The following is an 8633-nucleotide window of genomic DNA, read 5'->3' on the forward strand; positions in this document are numbered from 1 at the left end:
GTTGATTTGTTAAAATATGAAATGTATTTGTTAAAATCATAATTTCACTTAATAGAAAAATGTCATGCATTGTACTTTTAGACTTTATTATTCATATTTTGAAATTAAACCCCCAAATAAATCCTTTATGAAAATTCTCCTCAAAAACAAAGCTAACAAAAATTAAAAGAAGTTGCACTCTTGTCAAACAGAAAACCAATTATTTTTATGATGTTGCCATGGTTTAGTTGATGCAGTGATTGAGCCACATCACATTGAGGGGTTAATTTTTGAAAAAATTATAAATAGAGTATGTAAATTTTATAACTTTGCACTCCCTCCTTGATATTTTGTACCTTCTAGATTAAATAAAAAATATTTAGACTCAAAAACTTATTAAATATTTAATATTTTAATTATTTAGATAAGATATAAAGAGTATATCTATAACAAAAAAACATGTCAACTTATTCAATATATTTTTTAAAAAATGATTATTTTACTCATGGCATAATTATTATTTTTAATTATTAAATTACTATTTTTAAAAAATATTTTTATTAAATTATCCCATATTCCCTACTCTGACTTCTGGCTTTACCACTAAATTCATGTCTTTTGTGATTCTAACAAATGCATGTAGAACCCAGTATATACATGCACAAGTTTATGAAACAGTGTACATAAGTCATCATAGATTTAGAAACAAAATCAAAAGAGTTTGTGAAATTTGTTGTTTAAATTAATAATATAATTTAGTAACTATTCATTCATAAAAGTTATATTTTTAATAAAGTTATATATTTGAGATTAATTGGAAAAAAACATCACTAAGATTCTAATTTAGGGTAAACCTAGTGACGAATCTAGGATAATTTTCTCGAAGGTCAAATTTTCTTGTTCTTCTACCTCAGGGGACAAGATTTATCTACACAATTTTTTTAACTAATTTATACAATATGACTGTAATTTTTACAAAGAGATAAATATTTAGGGGTGCTGTGTAACAGCAAATTTAAAGTTTTAATAAGGGCAAATTTGTAAATTAGTGCATTTAATAAATAAATGTTAGCTTCATATCTCTAACATGCTTGTTAGAACCATTGATAACCTTGAAAAGTGAATTAGGATGGACATTGGGCCAATCGAGCTTCAAGGTGAGGCCCAAAAATTTGTTTAGGCCCTGCTTTGTCATTTGTCATGTAATATTCTCCTTTTCAAATTCATGATTGACTCTAAATCTCAACTAATTAATAGATTGGATTAAAGTAAAAATAAATTTATCAAGTTTGCAAATAAATTATAGAGGTAGGATCCTAAATTTTCAAAATTAAAACCTTTTCAAAAGACTTCGCAGCTGATAAATCAGAGTTATTAACTATGCGAAAGCATGTGATCACTTTAAGGATCAGTACATTTGCTTAGAAATCATAAAGCAATGCCATTCTGTAGTTTTCAGGGGCATGCATTGTAGCTCATTAAACAAGCATTGTAGCTTGTTTGCCTTTGTGCCATCCATCGCAATTTATGGCACAATGCGCCATAGTGCATTGCACGTTCCATGACAACAAAATTCTGCTGTCAAATTAATAACTTTTGGGAAAACTTTCGATGCACCCTATTCCTCCATCTGATGTCTAATAGATGCAAATTATGTGTCTATGGAAAGCTCTTTTCAAGCTCTAGCTAATGGCTTTGGTTTCACAACCAAACTATTACTCATTTAAAATTTGCACACTCTTTTCAAAACTTACACTTTTACATCACTTTACATAAAACTAAGTGTCCAAATCATAAACCAAAAGCCAAAAGCCATCGACACCATACAAACCACATATAATAACTTAAATTGAACCTGCACAATGCACCACCACACATATAACTCTTATAAATCATATTTTCAACACTCAACTCCTTAATTCTCAAAAATAGAAGGGAGAGTTCAAATCACTTATTTCATCAAATAATTCATAAACATCACATATTATGCCTAACTCTTACTCACATTAGTATTTTGGCCCTGCTACACATACCATATTTCATAAACATACTCCCTATGGCCCGAAATACTTTCACAACTTATAAAATACATAATGCAAGTAAGATCCAAAATGGATTAATGCTAGTTGGCAATTTCAATCATCATATACATATGAATATTCAAAATAAAAGAGGCCTACTAATAGGATCACAGTCCTATGTCTCTGGATGTTTTCCTTTGTCAAATCCTCATGAGCTATTTTTTGTAATATTGAAGATAATAGGATGAGTACAACTACTCAGTTACTAAAGTTTAACTAACTTATACTAATGCATGTCAATTAATTTAAATGCAAGTGGCAAATCAAGCAATTTCAAAGCATAGATATGTTAAAGAGTAAAACTCAACCTTTTGATTCACAATAAAATATACACATACTTATTCACGTAATGCATACTCATAAGATATGAATCAATTTAAGACCATGTCATCAAACAAGGCTTTCATATGCTTTATTTCTCTAAGGTCACACTATAACATCCATATGCCATTTTTCACTATATCCATGATCACCCCTGTCTTATATCCTCCTTATTCATCTGACATGAAATTGTGGGCTATAATAAATTGAAATAGTTTATAATTTGAAACTTTCCTAGCCTAAATACTTACGAGGGGTTATCCAGCCAAGGTTTTCCTAACTCACTTATGGGTCACAGTTTTCCCAATTTTCTCACTCTTTGGAGTGTCATTCTCCTTAAACTAGCTTCCTCATTGAATTGGTAGATAGCTAGTTAGATTCAAATTCCTCGTTGAACTAGTAGGACAGTCCCTCATTGAACAAATAAGGTGATATATAAATAACAATTCAAGCAAGCCATCAACTCGGATGGGAACCTTACTACGTGAATTCAATTCTCTACTCCTCTTCCTAAGCAAACTCTTGCCTCTCAAGATCATGCGATGCAAATTTATGCAATAATTCATAGCATGCAAGTATTCACTATGCAAGCATGCATAACATCATCATTGTACCCATTTCACACATGATATTAAATCAAAATACATAAATCAATCATTAAACTCCTTAAATATACTTTTCATTAAATTCCATAATAATATGCATATTGATTGAACTTTTCATGGTACACACAATCATATAACTCCTTTCACACATAGTCATTGAACTTTACATATCACAAAATCATTAAACTTCATTATCAAACACATTATTGAACTCTAAAGGAACATGTCACTGAACTCCTCTTTTATAAATTCACATCATTGCACTCCATAACATAAACATTCATATAACTCCTAAAAAAACGCAATCTTCATTGAACTTTTCACTTTTCAAATCATTGAACTTCATTAACTAATTACCTCATAGTACGTTTTTAAGTAAATCATGCCACATTTTCATTTCATCTAAGTTTACACATTTAAATTTATCACATACTAATCAACAAACAAGAGTAAGGAGATTTGACATAAGAGATTTATCTTGGTTCAGCTTAAAACTTGGCCTACGTCCAGTCCTCAAAATTACCTTTGAGATTTTCAACTAAACTTATAAGCTTAAATAGGTGCTTGCAACCTCAGTACAACTCACAAGATTTGACTAGTTTTGTGTTAACAATTCAACCTTGCTACAACCAGTAAGTTGTTACAACTCACTTGAAAAATCTCTTTTCAAGATTTCAACTTATTTACCAAACAAAGAACTCTCAAAGATAAACTCTCTAGAAAGAGTAGATTGAGTATAAATGAAAGCTTAAGAACTTATGAGAGCTTTTTCATAAAATTTATTATGAATGATAAATGAATGAATGCAACACTTTAATGCACAACTTTAAAAGCTTTTAAGAATGTTCTAGTGATGAATGGTTCACTTAAAGATAAAAAAATCCTATTCTATACTTGAATTGTATTACAGATATAGTTTTGGCAATTAACAGACTGTTGGAACAGTATATGTAGTCATTGATGACGTTTCTTGCATGCAACCAGACGACTCATGTGGGAAATAGAGCTAGGCAAGTTACAGATGTAACATCTTGAATTTCTAATCTTGCGTTAATAATTGATTAAAAATGAATTAGTGATTTAATGTGGGATTAGGGTTCTTAATAGTAAAGTATTATTTAGACCTATTGGGATGTTACATGAATAAATATGAGTAGAAGAGAGGAGTCTCAAAGAAGAGCATGTGAGCATAGTGATGATTTCCTTCACTGTGCCACACACCACGGCTGGGGATAGATGCGCCACGGTGTATGGTGCAAAAATCAGATTAATAAGATTGTGCCAGCTCGTGAAAACAAAAAGGGAGAGCATGAGAGAAGAGGTCTGGCATGGAGAAGAGCAAGGGATGTGCTAGGGAAAGTATAATCAGGAGCAAGGACAGTGTTTTCAACTCAATACTTATCGGGTAAGTCACGAACTACCTTAACCGTCGAATCTATCCTATTTTCTCTTAGTTTTAACTAGTGAGAAATTGAATTTGGGAGTTTTAAGGAGTTGATTTCTTACCATATAATAATAGAAAGGTTCTTCGAAACTAAACTAGAACTTTACGACTGATTAAAGTCGAAACGATAAAGTTTTGAAGTTATATGTAAGATTTACCCCAATTTAGAAAGAGAGTAGTAACAGAAAATTGCTAGAAAATGTTAAAGCTTGAAATGAGGGGTAATTAGTGGCAATATGCGTGATTGAGTGTGAAATGTGGATTTGATAGCAATTAAGTGCTTAAATGTGATAATTGGCACTTTTGTCAATATAGAGATTGACTCTGAATACCAATTTTATGTAGATTCTAGTGAGTGACGGAGTAGATAAGCAAAAAGAGGTTCAAGTAAGGAAGTGACACAAGCAAATCTGTCTAGCAAACAGAAAGGTTGAGATAACCATATAGTTTATTGTGTTTATTAACTATTATAACTATGTATGAATAAATACAAAATGAGAAATAATGGTTTATGAGTTTTTAATCATGATGTGTATTAAAAATGGTTTTAGTATAAGCATTGGTTTGTGAAATGGTATTTAGAAGGTTATTGATTTCAAACGATATGTGTGTGTATGTGTGTGTTATGACATTATAAGTTGTGAAAATGTGAATGAGTAGTGATAATTGTGAAATAGCATGATCATAGGGGGTAGGAGTTCATCCAGGATATGTGGGAGTATGTATGTGTAGAGATATGTCAGTAAAAAATTCATATGGTTGGGCTGGCACTATGGAACATTTGGTGCAGCATTATATGGGTTGTTACCATGGATAATCTGGTACAACATATTATGGGACTATTACCATTAAACATCCGGGCATTCTGGCAACTCCCTAGTGCCCGTTAGAGTGCAGTTAAGAGTCAACAATGCCTTTATCATAAGTGTGTGAAAAAGTAAACCATAGTCCATAGGTAGGTTAGATTACCTTTCGCCTTGTGTTTCTACTACCGAAAGTGTGCTCGGGTCAACAAGTGGTTGATCCAGGAGAACTTATAGTTTCATGTCAGGGAGCATTGGAGGTTCAGTAGCTAATCATGTTAATGTATATTTGTAATGTTTTCATATTTTTATATGTGTGTGTGTGATATTACCTTAGTTTTGATACTTTGGCATAGTTATATTGTGGTAATAGGCATTAAATGAGCTATATTGATTACTGAGATTTGTATCTCACCCGTGGTTATTTACATTTTTCAAGCTTTGGTGCTAATGGTTCAAAGGGAAAGGATATAGGTTGAGTTGACATCTCTCACCTAAGTCTTTATAAGATATGGTATAATGATTTATAGATTGTTAGCCAAGAATGTATATAAGTTGCCATAAGATTTATACATGTGCATATTATGGTATTGATAATTTTGAGCTCCCTAGCCCTTGTAAATATGTGAATGATGAAATGACTGCATGGACTAGTAAATGAATGTATGTTTGTGAATATGTGATGTGTGAAGTGGATAGATAGTGATTTGGTCATGTATGAGAATATAGGAATAAAAATGTGATTTTGGTCTAAAGTGTAAAATGAGCGATTTACAAGCCAAATGTGTGTATGTGTGATATATTGTGCATATGTGTGCTCAATTAGGTGTGTATTCTCCATTTGAACTTGGTCAAGGCCTAAAAAGTAGCTAATGATGATTGGTTTTGAATTGAGACACTTAAGTGGCAAAATTTTAACAGAAAATGGTCAAAATGCACTTGGGTGCCCAATTTTTGATAGAAATACCGAATTGAGTTGAAATCAGTGTTATTAGTTAGATTTCAAAACAAGCTTCATGTGGGCTTTCAAACCATTCTAATCGGACATCGTACGTGCAAATGGCACGCATATGAATTTTGTATCAGAAATTGCCATTTGACAGCAAATTCAGGTGTGTACTCCACGGCACATGTACCCACTTATTGCGGCGCACAGCACAGAGTGAATAATTGTGGCCTCTATGCCACATGCCACAGTGCATGTGGCACGAGCCGTGTCGCACAGTATAAAATTTCACTTTGTTTTCTTATATGCACATGTTTCTTTTGGTATTCAATACTTGAATACTTATAACTTCCGCTGTGTATATGTTTTGTGTGTTGGGTTTTATAATCTAATTAATTTATAAAATGATTTGAAATCTTTTTCCCCCCAAGGCTTTCAAAATTTTCAAACTAAATAATTTTGAAGTGATTAGATTAATTATAGTAGAGCATATGGTAATGTTGATAAAGGGCATTATAGCAGACAAGCATATGTGACAATGCAAGTGTGAACATTAAGGTGACTCACGTGTGTTTTATAAGATAAGAAGATGCAAATCATTTTGTGTGACAAAACACGTGTGACCCTTAAGCTTTCACGTGTGAATTGGCTGGCAGAATGTCAAAGCCAATTTGTGTGATGAATCACCCATAAGACCAAGTTACTATCACACGTGAAAGTTGGTTTTAAAACCCAAACCATTTTAAAAGACAAATCATGTGTGGATCACTCTACCTCTCACGTGTGAAATCGCTAGTTATAAAACTAAGCTATTTCATTAGACATATCACATATGGAACCAATGTTCATTCAAGGGAGGATTGCATGATTAAAAAGACTAAGTTACAATAGACAACAAATCATGCAAGTTCACGAGACGAAACAGGCTTGAATGGCTAAGGACTCACTTAGGAAAAATGTGTTCAATAAACTTAGTGACAAAACACGTATGAATACTTTCCCTTTTAGGCATAAAATGACACTACTCAAAATGTAAAGGAATATAAGATGACAATTCAAGAGTGCGTACATAATGGTAGCTTTTATGAATTGGAGCACAAAAGCTTTATTAAGGCATCACACAAATACAAGTGACAAATCACACATAGACGGCTACTGATTTAGGTGTGAAATGTCAATTAGTGTGCCTTAAGTGACATATCACACGTAGGACCATACTGAATCACACATGAAACATTATACAATGAAAAGCTCAACTTTTATTATCCAATTCAAGCTAGAATGACATTACACTCAAACTTTATGGATGCTAGGTATTATGATGCAAATGTGGGTCCCTTTAGCTTTTATAGAGTCAATCAATACAAGGCCGTAAGAATTTTTTCCTCATCTAACACAACCAGGAATATAATCATGCCTCAACCACAAAAGAGATAAGAGCTTATTATAGAACTTATAGTTAATGAACTTTGAAAGAAGGAAGGCCATAACAGCCACATCTATTCAAAAAGTTTAGTTGCATACTATGGAGGAATGCTTGAAAGATTTCAGACTTGAAACATTGGAAGTCAAGGTTGTGTATGAAGATGAAACTTAAGAAATAACATAACTACGTAAGTTAAACGCCACACCCTCAAGTTTGAGGACATAGCCACAAAGGTGTAGGACCCACTTGAAGAGGCAAATCTTGAATCCTTAAGAAGTTGAGGATCACTTATATTAGTTTACTTCTAACTCAAGAATAAAAAAATGCCATGATACAAGTGCTAGAGGAATTCAAGGACTGCTTTTGCATAAGACTACTATCAAATGCCAATGCTAGCAAGACAATTGGTGGAGCATAAGCTTCCTATGAAGTTGAATTTTAGACCACATTAGTAGCCCACTGGCAAGATGTCCATTAAAATAGAGCTCAAAGTAAAGGAGGAGATCAAATAACTTCTCCAGGTTGGATTCATACTGTAACATCTTGATTTCTTAAGTTTGAAATTAATTGCTAATTGAGGGTAAATTAGTGAGTGATTATGATTTTAGATGCTAATTTAGTTTTTGACTCTTTGGAATGTTGGATGAAAAGATACAAATGTAAGGGTAGCATTTCGGAATGAAGTGTGTACGAGCGGTGAAGGTTTTCCTTACTATGCCACACCTCATGGTACAAAATGTGTAGGCTGTAATGCATAGCATAAAAAGTTACCTTAAATGACATGGTCAGCTCGTGATTTCATAGAGGAGAAAAGAGGAAACACGAGAGGGAGAGGAGGAGAAGAAGGAGAACCTTTGCTAGGGTAAGAAGAATTAAGGCCTTAGGAGACATTTTTGACTAATAGTTTATAATGAATTAAGTTACCAAGGGATTTATATGCATGTGTTTAGTTATGAAAAGTGATGACTTTGTAAATCTTAGCCCAATGAGTGTGGAAATGTGATATATGTGGTGAAATATTTAGTAAT

The sequence above is a fragment of the Prosopis cineraria genome, unplaced genomic scaffold (assembly GCF_029017545.1).
Source record: "Prosopis cineraria cultivar Desert tree isolate PC_DT_omini unplaced genomic scaffold, ASM2901754v1 PC3, whole genome shotgun sequence".
In the NCBI taxonomy this organism is placed as follows: Eukaryota; Viridiplantae; Streptophyta; class Magnoliopsida; order Fabales; family Fabaceae; genus Prosopis; species Prosopis cineraria.